The 13,854-nt window shown below is 34.3% G+C and overlaps 1 non-coding gene across 1 annotated transcript; it reads right to left on the bottom strand.

The window, feature by feature from the left end:
- Positions 1 to 11,807: 11,807 nt before the first annotated feature.
- On the bottom strand, positions 11,808 to 11,889 carry LOC117309790 (small nucleolar RNA SNORD79). The gene has a single exon (XR_004524089.1). It is a non-coding gene; the product is annotated as a small nucleolar RNA SNORD79 (small nucleolar RNA).
- Positions 11,890 to 13,854: the final 1,965 nt, after the last annotated feature.

Here is a 13,854-nt window from a genome sequence, read left to right as displayed (position 1 = left end):
CCACATGTTAAGCCCCTCAACTTGGAAACTATGAATTTTATAGTCAGGATAAGCCATATTAAGCTGAGACAACAAAATAAAAAGCATGTTCCTTCTTCAGGGACTTTCCTTATTCAATAATACTGTCAGCTATGCCTCCTTTGGCAGGCCACATGCTTGACCTCAATATTTTGAAATAATATCTTGACTTTTTGGGTTTTTTTTGCGGTACGCGGGCCTCTCACTGTTGTGGCCTCTCCTGTTGCGGAGCACAGGCTCCGGACGCGCAGGCTCAGCGGCCATGGCTCACGGGCCCAGCCGCTCCACGGCATGTGGGATCTTCCTGGACCGGGGCACGAACCCGTGTCCCCTGCATCAGCAGGCGGACTCTCAACCACTGCGCTACCAGGGAAGCCCCGCTTTCTTCTTTATATAATGTATTCTATTTATATGGCATTCTACCAAGTATGTTTTAATTTCATACATTTTACCTTTTTAATTTATATTGAGAACACATTTTTTATATATTATGTTTGTACACAAGAGTATTTTTTAACTTTATAAAAAAGTTTATGTTTTGGATAATCCTGAGAATTACTTTTTTCATTTAATGTTAAGTTGTTAAGACTTGTGCATATTTTTTCTGTGTTGCTATTATTTATTTATTTTGACTGATACATAATATTCCACTCTGGGACTATGAAAGACTATTCAGTCACTCTTTTGTCAATGAATATTTGCATTTTATTTGCAACTGTGACCGACAGGCACAGTGGATGTACTGCAGACATTTTAGTACAAGTCCCCTGTTTTTTTCCCTTGGAAATACACCAAAATATAAAATTCCTGTGTGTTTGATATCTCAATGTTCAAATTTAGGAGGATTTGTCAGTTTTTCCAAAGACATTTTATCATCTTACTTGCCCATCAGTCTGACAAGATATTACATAGAATAATATCCTCTCCAACAATCTCTAGTAACTGTCTTTATGAAGTTTACTAATAAGATGTGTAGTGCTTCTGCAAGTGTTAGATCATCAAAAGATAATGAATGGAATAAGTAGCTAGATAAAAGCAGGGCATGTGAGGGCACATGTTCGGTGTGCCCTGAACCCAGAAGTAAAGTTAATACACTATGTGCCTCTGCTGTCCAATAAGTAATTTCTTGAGAATACAGAGGTTGGGTATTCATTTAAGCACCCACTTCGATAGATTTTTCACCTACTCAATTCTAACAAAATTGCTTTTATCAAAATACAAAAGACACACCATTGTAAAGCAATTATACTCCAATAAAGATGTTAAAAAACAAAGGACAAAAAAAAAAAAAAAAAAAAAAAAAAAAAACAAAGGACATCCACATTGTTAACGTATCAATCTAAGGAAAACTTCTCAGCCCTCATCTTAATTTAGGAATCAGCTGCATTTGGTATAGTTGATTCCTCCCTCCTTTTTTGAACTTTCTTTGATAGAATCACAGAACTGGATACTTAACCTGTTTCTCCCCCTCCCCTCAACATTTCTGATAATTACCCCTGGTCCTCTTTGGTGGCTTCTCTTCTTCTTGACTATTTTCTGTCAGAGAACCTCAAGGCTCGGGGCTTGACTTCCTCTCTTTTCCTGTCTGCACTTACTAACTTTTGTGTTCTTAATTTCCTGGTATTTAACATCACACTTGAGCACTAGGCATTATGCCCAGCACTCTCTGACTTCTCCACTTTGATGTCTATTAAGACTCTCAAAATTAATATATGCAAATTGAGCTATTGATTCTCCCCAGACCTGCTCTTCCGTCCAGTTTAAAGATAACTCCCTTTTTCTAGTTGTTTGGCTCATTATTCTTGGTGTCAGCTTTTAATTCTCTCTGTCTCTGTTGCTATGTCTCTCTTTGTGTCTCTCTTTCTCTTTTAAACACACCCCACAAATACACACACACACACACACACACACACAAGTTTCGACACCTGGAATGTATGAAAACTCTGTCATCTGCATCTTTAAAATGCAGTAATTCCAAATGGTGTTTTGAAATGCACCTTCCCGCGCTCACTACCCAATAACTATATTACTTCCTTCACAAGTGCAAAGCTCTACTGCAGAAATTTCTTGGGGAAATAACAAGAATTACTATAAAATCTTGTTTCAGCGATCTTCAAAATTACCAAATAGCTCTAGTCTCTCCTGGTCCAAGCTTCTGTCATTGCCTTTCTTTCAAATAAGTCTCCACACAGCAACCACAGTATGCAATTAAAAATCTGAGCCGTATCACAGCACTTAAAAAAATGATAAAACACTTCAGTGACTTTTCACTCAAGTAAACTCAAAGTCTCTGGCTTGACTTACAAGACACTGTAGGATCTGGATCCCTATTAATTTTTGAATCTTTACAATTCCTGCTATTCTTTCTTACCTTGTTTACTTCTTTTCCCTCACGTTAGACTTAAGCTCCATGAAAATGGACAACTTTGCACCGCCTTTATCTCCAAGAGTTGAATTCATTTGGCAGATTGTAAGTGCTCTGCAAATATTTTCAAATAAATGAATTATTTAAAATATTTTTTCTTTGAATGTATGTATATTAAAGGCTTTTAAAAATCATATCTTTTATTCAAGAGAAAAGATTTGTCTAGAGAATCCTTTTTGTTTTGATTTTGTTGTATTTAATTAGATTAGCTCTGCTAGTGTAAATGTTAATGTAGGAAACTGTAAGCATTTCCTAAATTTTAAAATAAAATGCATGGGGTTCAAACATCTGCTCTTTTAGGAGCAAAAGAAGAACAAATGTATCTTCTATTTTTTAAATATTGTATACATGTGATATGGAATCTAATTTTTTCCCTCAATACCTAAACAACTATCCCTGAATACTTTTTAAAGCCATTCTTCATTTCCTTATGATTTTTTTAATGAGTTCACTTCAATGACAAGACTTGTAACTATATTAGCAATTGCTTTTAGAATGCCGTGTGTTCCTCTAACTACCTTGCAAAATAACACAACATTAGCAGTATAATTTCCTCATAAACAGCCACTAATTTGATTTGTTAACTTGATTGATTTCTGACTCTCAACCTATAATTTCATTCAGTATAATAAATCCTATTCGACTTTTGTGGGGGGTTTATACCATATGTTATGAATTTGATTTGTTGATCTTTGAATCAGGAGTCCGTACCTGTACTTTTGGTTAGATGGGTCTATAGAATCCTTTTACTGGTTTGATTCTGTTGTTGTTTCTTCAGTCTTCATTATTTTAGCTCTGCTACTGTACATTTTGATGTTGAAGGCTTCAAAAATTTTGTAAATTTTAAAACAAAATTGATGGAATTTACCTATTCTGTGAAATTTGGAAGAAATGAGAGTATACTTTTTTAAAGTAGTAACTTAAAGGTATTTTCAATTTCTTCTAAAGTTTTTTTTTAAATACACGTTTTTTCATTGAGATAATTCTTGATAACAGGAGCCAAATATTTAATTTTTCTCTTGAAATAAATGTGGTTAACTTGAAAAGAAAAGTTGTTAATATACGTTTGATCACTTCTAATTTAAAAAAAAAAAATAATGCTTGGAAGAGCAGTGGTCATGGGCATTTAGTCCAGAGAGCAGAAGTTTACCTTGTTTTACCTGGAAGAGCGCAAGTATATGGACCCAGATTATTCCACAGGAATATAGATAAAAAGCATGAAATACATTTTAAAAACTAAAGTTGTTTTTGATGTATTTGTGTGAGAACAAAGGAAAAGCATAAAAAATGTAGTTGTCATGGTCACTTTTGGAAGATATTACATCAGATACAAATAAGCACAAAGAGAGAGATTGTGAGGAATAAAAGCCTCATCTGGCTCAGAGTGGAGAGGGCCTCACAGTGTGAGGACAACCTCATGCTACATACGCCTGCTATTGTCAGGGCATGGCCCTCTGCATAAAGGATATTATTATTAATGAGACTCCAAGTCTCAATAAGAAAGTAAAATGCTGCTAGCCTCCAAACAGAATAATTGACTTATCAGGCAATAAACTGTGTGCCTTTTATAACATGTGCAATTATATTATCACTCTATAAGTTTTAAAATTTGTTACATTTAAAGCTAAAATAATTTCAAATTTTAAATAAAATCAGTATCTTAGAGAAATAAATTTCAATATACACCACCATACATGTGTGTGTGTGTGTGTGTGTGTGTATATATATACACACACACACATTGTATATATATATATATATATATATATATATATATACAATGATATACATATTTATGTTGTCTAAATGCTTCCCTCAGACAACCTAGCATTCTTCTCGTATTTGTAATTAAATTTTCTCTATATTAGTTTGGGCTTTTCACCTCTGACATTAGGATACACAAATAAATAATAAAAGAAAAATATTATAACAGTGTTATTTTAATAAAGTTTATTAAGAACTTTTCAGGTAAAATAAATTACTGAAAAATTTCACCTTCAAAATCAAGGATAAATGGTAAAGATAACTTCTTCATTACCTTAAAAACTCTGCTTTCCATTATTACAAATAAATTTCATTTCTTACAATATTCTATTGGGAGCATAAGCTCCCCAATATATGAGCTTTATTGGCATGTAAATAGTGAAGATTATTGATGTTAATGTCACATGAAGTTATTAAGCAAAGGAACAAAAGCACCGGCAGCCTTCAGGGCCTTCTAAATCTTATAAGATCATGCAAATGATGACACAGAGGTGATAGAGAGAGATACTAACATTATTTGGAAAACAGTTTTCATTTATAGTATCATGAACCAACTGTTAAGGTGTTGATGGGCCTAGATATTATTTTCCACTGGGGTCCACATCTTTGCATGTGAAAAAAAAGTGAGTGAGGGCGCTGGAGAGAAATCACTATTATTATTCTTGGATAATTTAGTGAGAGAAATACGAAGTGGACCAGAGAATGATAATAACACACGTCACTCTTCTTTGAGGAAGGAATCCCATAAATTCTGTTGTATACTTTCCCTATAATTATAAATTACTTGATTTAAAGTTAGATGTGATTATTAAATATAACTTAATATTTGTTAATTTTAGCAGGTTATATAAATCGTCTCTATTAAGTTTTCTGTTTTGTTTCAACATATTGTTCTTCTCATAGGAATTTGTTTTCTGCAAATCCAAGAATTTCACTATAGAAATTTAAAGGCATTCCAGGTTTAGCTGATCTATCAAACATGCACATAAAATTGGAGGAAAGGAGATGTGCTATCAATGTCAAGCGTCAAGGATACTGATAAGGGTCACATTGACATATTTTATGTTCAGCTTGTGAGCAAAGATGCCAGTAAATTCTGACAGGAAGCAGCAGTACTTTTGCTAAATTGCTATAATAAATTGTTAAGCTCTTTTAAAAGCTGGGAAGTATTGTGGGTGGGGGGATGTGTAATCCTGAACTTTATGACTTGTGAAAATTAGCTATAAATTTAGGGAACGAAAGGAACAGCAAGAGCAAGGGTGTTGTGTTGTTTTTCTTTTTTTTTTTTTTTTACAAACTACACTTGGAAAATATTTAATCTTCATTTTGTAAGTCCTTTAAAATAACATTTAATTAGTTAGCATACATTCTGATAAGGGACAGCAGTGAAGTCAAAATATTTTTTATGTGAGATAATATATTTTAATACATATAGTTTAAATTTTTTCTTTTCATTTCGAGCCATCTCTAAATTGTGAAATAAGTAAGTGAATAATATAAATATAAATGTTCTTATAATTAAAGCGTACAATGAATGCCACTGTAAAAGGTAGAATATAACCTTGAGTTTGTCTCTCTCTCTATATAGAGACCCTTGTAAAAAAAGATAATATATCCATATGTATTTGAATTTTAGTTTGTAAAGTAGGGTCTACTATGTCTCAACACATATTTTATTAATTATTTGTGTTATGCCATACTGAAGGATGCATCTGGTTAATTGACTATGTATGAGTCATTAATTTACCACATGTAATTAATAATAGAATTAAAGGATATGGTATTTATAGATAAGTAAACTAAGTACTAAGGAAATTAACTGACTCTCCTAATATCAAATTACATATTCTCAGAGCATAATACCCATTTTTCAACTCAGAATTTTATTCTCACATTTTAAATGACAATTTCAATAATTTAAATAATATTTTAAAATTGTATACTTTAATATAATCCTTTAATAATTTAAAAGGTAGTGCTGTAAGCATTTTATATAATTTAATGTTTAAAGGTCTGGGACTAAGAACTAACTAGAAAATGAAACTGTGAGGAAAATCAGTTGATCATGGTATGCTAAAATCAAAGGGGAATGGTGTCTTTGAAAGAGTGTAGGATCAACTGCATTAAATCCTACTGTTAGGTCAAGGAAGATGAGAATGGATTCCGTACTCAGTCTATGGATGTCACTGCGATTTTGAAAAATGAAGTTTTGATTGAAGAATATGGAAAATATTGAAACTGACTAAAGAGGATCGTGGGAAAAGCGGAAGTTGAAACTGAGTCTAGACAATCCTTTGGATGACTTTTTTCTGAAGAGGGAACTAGGCAGAAACAAAATTAGGGTTGAAATGGATGTCTTTTGTATGCAATGGGAGAAATTAAACTGCACACATTTAAAGTACATTTGTTTCAAAATAAATGTACTCCAGGAAAGCAAAACCATAATCAAGAAAAGGAATATATGCATCACCCCAAGCGTATCCACATGACTCAGTGATCCCTTCTTACTTCTCCCAGACTCTCTCTCACATCCCCAGGCAACCACTGTTCTGCTGTCTGTTGCTAAAAATATTTTGGGATTTCCTACAATTTTATGTAATGGAATCATACCATATGTATTCTTTTTTTTTTTTTTTTTTGGTCTGGCCTCCTTCATTCAGCTTAATTATTTGGCATTCATCAACGCTGTAGAAATCAATAGTTCATTCCATTGTATTGCTGGTAGGGATATATGACAGCTTGTTTGTCCTTCTATAAATTGATGTTTGTCTGGGTTCTTTTCAGTTTTTTGACTATTACAAATAAAACTGCTATGGACTTTCTTGTACATGGACTTGTCCTTTCTTTCCTCATGTTTATTAAATGCCTAGAAGTGAATAACTGGTGAATCATAAGGTAGGTATAAGATTAACTTTTTTAGAATCTGCCAAGATGTTTTCCAAAGTGGTTGTACCATTTTACATATTCACAAGCAATGTATTACAGTTCCAGTTATTCTATATAGTAGTCATCACCTGGTATGATCAGCCTTTTAAATTTCACCCATTATAATATATGGCTAGCAACATCGCATTGTGGTTTTAATTTGAATTTCCCTAAAGACAAATTATATTGTGCATCTTTTCTTTTCTTTTCTTTTTTTTTGCGGTACATGTGTCTCTCACTGTTGTGGCCTCTCCCGTCACGGAGCACAGGCTCCGGACGCGCAGGCTCAGCGGCCATGGCTCATGGGCCCAGCCGCTCCGCGGCATGTGGGATCTTCCCGGACCGAGGCACGAACCCGTGTCCCCTGCATAGGCAGGCAGACTCTCAACCACCGCGCCACCAGGGAAACCCTATAGTGTATATCTTTTCATGTGATTATCTGCTCACTGTGGCAGGCAGACTCTGAGATGGCCCCAGTTATCCCCACATCTTGTTATATTTCATGCCTTTGTGTAAAATCTCCCTCCTTCTTTTTTTTTTTTTTTTTTTTTTTTAGCATGGAGGTGATTTTGTGACTTAATTCTAATCAACAGAATACAGAAGCTCATGTGACAAAGAGCTGAGGGTAGCCTCTGGCCAACAACCAGCAAAGAAAGGAGCCCATCAGTTTGACAACTGCAGGAAACTGAATCCTGCTAGCAACCACCTAAATTTGGAAGTAGATATTTCACCCAGTGAGTCTTACAAGAGACCCCCAGCCCTGGACAATATCTTGACTGCAGTCTAGTGAGAGGCTCTGAAGCAGAGGGCCCAGCTAAGCCATTGCTAATATTCTCAACCCACAGGTACTGTGAGATGATAAAGGTATTTTGTTTAAACTGCTAAGTGCTTCAACATTACTATGCAATAACAGATAATAATGCACAATTGCTGTTATTTTCTTGGGTGAAAAGTTTGTTCATATCTTTTGCCCATTTTTTAATTGAATTGTTTTTTGTGTGTGTTTTGACAGTACATTATTCATTCTTTTTATTTATTTATTTATTTGGTTTGCTGGGCCTTAGATGTGGCACATGGGCTCCTTAGTTGCGGCATGCGAACTCTTAGTTGCAGCACGCATGTGGGATCTAGTTCCCTGCCCAGGGATCAAACCCGGACCCTCTACATTGCGAGCGAGGGGTCCTACTCACGGCGCTACCAGGGAAGTCCCCATTATTCATTCTTGATACAAACCCTTTATAGATATTTCCTTTGCATATAATTTCTCCCAGCCTAAGGCTTGTCTTTTCATTATCTTCATAGTGACTTCCAGAAAAAAGATATTTTTTAACTTTTATAATGTCTAATGTGTCCATTTTTTATTTTATGAATCATGCTTTTGTGGCTCTACTGACTGATGATCGACCAAAGATTACACTGTAAGTACTTAGGGATGAATTTCAAGACCCATATTGTCAGAATATACCCTGTACTCACTGAATTCAAATTTAGCAATACAGATTCCTTGTGAGTGTCTGCATTAAAAATAAATGTTTGTAATACCAGAAACCATAAAATTCATAGAAGAAAACATATGTGGTAAGTTCCTTGACATTGGTATCAGCAATGACTTTTTGAATCTAATTCCAAAAACAAAGGCAACAAAAGCCAAAGTAAACAAGTGGGACCACATCAAACTAAAAAGCTTCTGCACAGGAAAGGAAATCATCAACAAAATGAAGAGGCAACCTATTGACTGGGAAACAGTATTTGCAAATTATATATCTGACAAGGGGTTAAATACAAAATACATTTAAAAAATAAAACCTCATACAATGGAATAGCAGAAAACAAACAACCTGATTAAAAAAATTAGCAGGTATCTGAATAGGTATTTTTCCAACGAAGACATACAGACAACTAACAGGCACATGAAAAGATGCTCAACATCACTAACCAGAGAAATGCAAATCAAAACCACAATGAGATCACCTCACACCTGTTAAATGGCTATTATAAAAAAAGGTAAGAGATAAATTTTGTCGAGGTTGTGGAGAAAAGGAAACTCTCGTGCACTGCTGGTGGGAATGTAAATTGGTGCAGGTACTGTAGAAACCACTATAGAGGTTCTTAAAAAAATAAAAATAGAATTATCATATGATACAGCAATTCCACTTTGGGGTATTTATGTGAAGAAAATGAAAACACTAATTTGAAAAGCTATGTACACCCCAATGCGCATAGCAACATTATTCACAATAGCCAAGATATGGACACACACAACTGGAGTGTCCATCGATAGATGAACGGATAAAGAAGATGCGGTGTATGTATATGTACACACATGCACACAATGAAATACTAGTTAGCCATAAAAATGAGTGACATCCTGCCATTTGTGATAACATGGATGGACCTTAAGGGCATTATGCTAAGTGAAATAAATCAGACAGAGAAAGACAAATACCATATGAACTCACTTACAGATGTAATCTAAACAAACAAATAAACAAACAACAACAACAAAACAAGCTCATAGATAGAGATAACAGTTTGATAGTTGCTGGGAGTGGAGCTGGAAGTAGGAGGTAGATGGGCAAAATTGGTGAAGGGAGTCAAAAGGTACAAACTTCCAGATATAAAATAAATAAGTCATGGGGATGGCAAGTACAGCATGGGGAATATAGTTAATAATACTCTATTGTGTATTTAAAAGTTGCTAAGAGAATAAATCTTAAAGTCCTCAAAAAAAAGAAAACAAAGAAAAGAAGATTTCTATAACTATACATGGTGACAAATGTTAACTAGACTTGTTGTGAACATGTTGCAATATATACAAATATCAAATCATTATGTTGTACACCTGAAGCTAACACAGTGTTATATGTCAATTTTACCTCAATAAAAATTAATAAATAATAAAATAAAATGCTTGTTGATTAATTTTTTAACTGTTTGGATAGAAGAAAGAGATTATGCTAAATGTTTTAACCTTATGTTTTTATATATTTTATTACAATTCTAGCAAAAACATCCATTGTAGATAACACTGGGTAGGTAAAAACAAATTTAGTTTTTAGTCTTGACTAGAAAATGATTTATGAATTATGCCCTAAAATTTTTATGCAAAATATTTTGAAATATCTGAATGAAATTTTTCTTTGATAAGATCTAGATCACCAAATATCTAACCCACAAGTAATGTGATTTCAGCCTCAGATTTATGTAATTATGAGTAATTTTTAGTATATTATTAATTAAATAATACCATTTACATCATCTTTAAGGATCAAAATGTAAACTATTCTACCTTGATTAATTTTCTAACTGACAGGTAATACAGTGTTTCCCACAAGTAGATATTATTCGTGAATCTGACATTATTAAACTTTATTCTACAAAAATGCAGTTTTGAAATAGAGAATTATTTTTAAAAATCATAAAATGGAACTGTGTTCAGAAAATAATGTAGTTCCAAATGTACTAGTTAATTCTTTACAAGAGTAATTGGGGTTTTTTTGTGTACTTTCCTTAAAATGGTAGATTAAAAATTAAGAAGTGGATTTCATGTCATTACAGGTAAGATCTGACATGTCATTAACACACCCAGAGGAGTTTATGACTAAAAATGTGCATACGTTTTTAGCTATGTAATGAGCAAATTTTCAGATGAGAGTCTAAGCAAACTGCAAATAAACCTGTCATATATTTTTCTACCGAAAAGAAAAAAGTATTTGTACTTGAAAGGTCAAGAGCAATGCTAGCTAACAGTATTGCTCTGGAGATCACTTTATTCTTCAATTGTGTTTTTGTAGCCTGTAACCCTGAAGCTCTGGCCTTAGCTGGATGAACAATGAGTGGAAATGGCACCAAAGCAGCTGATCTATAGCTAGGAAGTGGCCTAATCATTTTCTTGTAACCACTTGATTATAAAAAGACCCTATAATAGAGAATGACTATTAAAAAAAAATTCATTCGTAAAGGAGTTCAAATCTCAAACAGGGAAGAAAGTAGATGATGCGAGAATGTAGAAGTGAAGAGAAGAAAGTTAGCTGAAACCATGACTCATCAGAGTCCATGAAATAAACAGAAATGTAGGGAGAACTTTGAAGGGCTGTGGGCTGAATCCACTGAATTGTGGGATGCTAGGGGAAGCAGCTGCAGTCTTGGTCTGGAGGTTTGCTAAAGATACATCTTTTTGTTTTTTTCTCTCCATGATCTTCAAGCTCCTGAGAAACACCATCATGTTTTATGTCTGGCTAAATAGTGATTCAAACTGTTCAAAGTGAGAACATTTTCTGTTCATTTACTTTCCTGTATATTCTTTGAAAAACTCTAAAAATTAAAGTCATCTGAGGATGTGTCTTCACTGCAACCCCCCAAATTCCAAGTGACTTAGCCAGACACCTCATTAATTTTCATTAGAGAGTTCAGAAAAGTTTACTTATTTAGGACATTTGCCATGTGAAATTTAGACAAAAAGCAGGCAACAAAAATGGCTGTGTTGCCAAGCCACTAATCATAATTTCTAGGATCAGTCAACTATACTCCTTACTTTTACTGCCTAAGGGGGACTCAGGACGTGCAGATTGCTGAAAAACGTACTGCATGGGTGCCTCAGTGCAGCCAGAAGGCATTCATCCATTTCTGACACCCCATCACCTTTGTGTTCTATAATTATTTTATTTATTTTTTTCACTGTTTCAGTTTTTAAACATCTTCAGTGTTTTTCAGAGAGATTCCCATCTGCTTAATTTAAAAAATCATCACTAACCGTAGTTGTCTTATAATTAAAGCAAAGTCTACTCAAATTATTTTTGAATTCATATGTTGAGGGATATATCTTTTAACTTGACAATCAGCACTTAAAAAAAATCGTCAGACGAAGTTGTATTTCTCATGTTTTTATAACAACAGCAGTAGTAACCACACTAACACGGCTGCTCTTTTGAGCTATTACCTTTTGCCAACCTCTCTGCACTCAGTGCCAAGGGCTTTATCAACATTGTCTTACTTAATCTACACAAACATCTTTGAAGCTCAGCATTATTACCGATATTTTACAGATGATGAATCTGAAACTTAGAGCAGGTAAATAGTGTGTTCGGTGCAGTACAATTATTAAATGGCAGTGCTATCATTGAGCCCAGACTGGTTTGACCTCCAAGCTCTTGCTCTTAACCACCTCATTATCCTGACTTCACGCTTTGTAAAGCATGATATGTTATCATGTATGCGTTCCTTTGGTTGGCTAATTCAAAATTATATGGAGTAGGTCTTCCTAGTGTTATCAGCATCTTACAGATAATAAAATCAAGACATAGAGATTACACCAAAAACACAAAATTATTTGTTGAACCATATCAAAGAGTTTAAGAAAAACTTTTGATTACTATGGTTTGCCATTAGCTTTATGTGATTTTTTTTTCCTTTTGGCATAATGTTATCTACTAAGATATATTCTAGGGTAAAAAATGAGGGACAATGAAAAAGTTTCGAGATAAAAAGGCAAATGATCACTTTGGCATTGATTAAAAACAATAAGAGTAATTGGGAAACTTCTGTGAATTATTTGATCTATTTAGATACCAATGATTTTTGGTTTAGATTTTTTTCCCCAGTACTTACACGTGGCCACATGCAGCTATTTATTGCACATTTACATTAATTACAATGAAATAAAATTTTAAATTCAATTATTCAGTCACACCAGTCATATTTCAAGTCCTAAAAAGCCACATGTGGGTAGTGGCTAGCATATTTCAGGACACAAATAAAGAACATTTTCAGCATCAGGAAAATATGTACTGCAAAATATTGGTCTAGACACTTAAGCATACGTAGAAATGCCAAAGTGGGTTAAGATGTTATCAAAAGCTAATCCTCAGACTTGGTATTAGACAAATACATATGTTATCAATGTGCTGCTTACAAAAATATAAACCTAAATTTTTGTATTCGGTGATTTGAGCTTTAGTTTTGACTGAAAATGGAAAAGAGTCGCAGTTCTAATTTGTTTATTAAAGATTTTTAAATGCTAGATTTACATAATTATGTAAGTTCTGTATGCAGGTAGAAAACTATAGTAGCAATCCTTTAAGAATATTTTTTCCCCAAAAATCATGGTCTCAAATAATGTCTATACAATACATCATTTAAGCTTTACAATAAAGTAGCTTTATCCTCAAATGTTAAAAAATTGAGGCTTAGGAAAATGCCCAGCACCCAGTTGATAAATGGTAGGTCTAGATGCAGGGAATTAGACTCAGATCTTAAATATACTAAATATACTCTGAGCTACAAAAGTACATTTATAGTGGGGCTTCCCTGGTGGCACAGTGGTTGAGAGTCCGCCTGCCGATACAGGGGACACGGGTTCGTGCCCCGGTCCGGGAAGATCCCACATGCCGTGGAGCGGCTGGGCCCGTGAGTCATGGCCACTGAGCCTGCGCGTCCGGAGCCTGTGCTCTGCAACGGGAGAGGCCACAACAGTGAGAGGCCCGCTTACCGCAAAAAAAAAAAAATCATTGCTCCAAGGAGCTGGAGTTACTTTGTTGGAAAATGATATTAGAAACCTAGATCTGGGTAAAAAGTATGATTTTTGCTACCAGAGTATAGTCACTCCTAGGATCTCTCAGTGGACAGAGCAAGGGGGTACATGTGCACATTAACTCATGTATAAACACACACACACACACACACACACACACACACACACACGTGTATATATGGTAACCATCTGT

Source organism: Tursiops truncatus, chromosome 1, assembly GCF_011762595.2.
Source record: "Tursiops truncatus isolate mTurTru1 chromosome 1, mTurTru1.mat.Y, whole genome shotgun sequence".
In the NCBI taxonomy this organism is placed as follows: domain Eukaryota; kingdom Metazoa; phylum Chordata; class Mammalia; order Artiodactyla; family Delphinidae; genus Tursiops; species Tursiops truncatus.
Note: the sequence above shows the minus strand (reverse complement) of the source record. Positions and strands in the feature narration are given on the sequence as shown.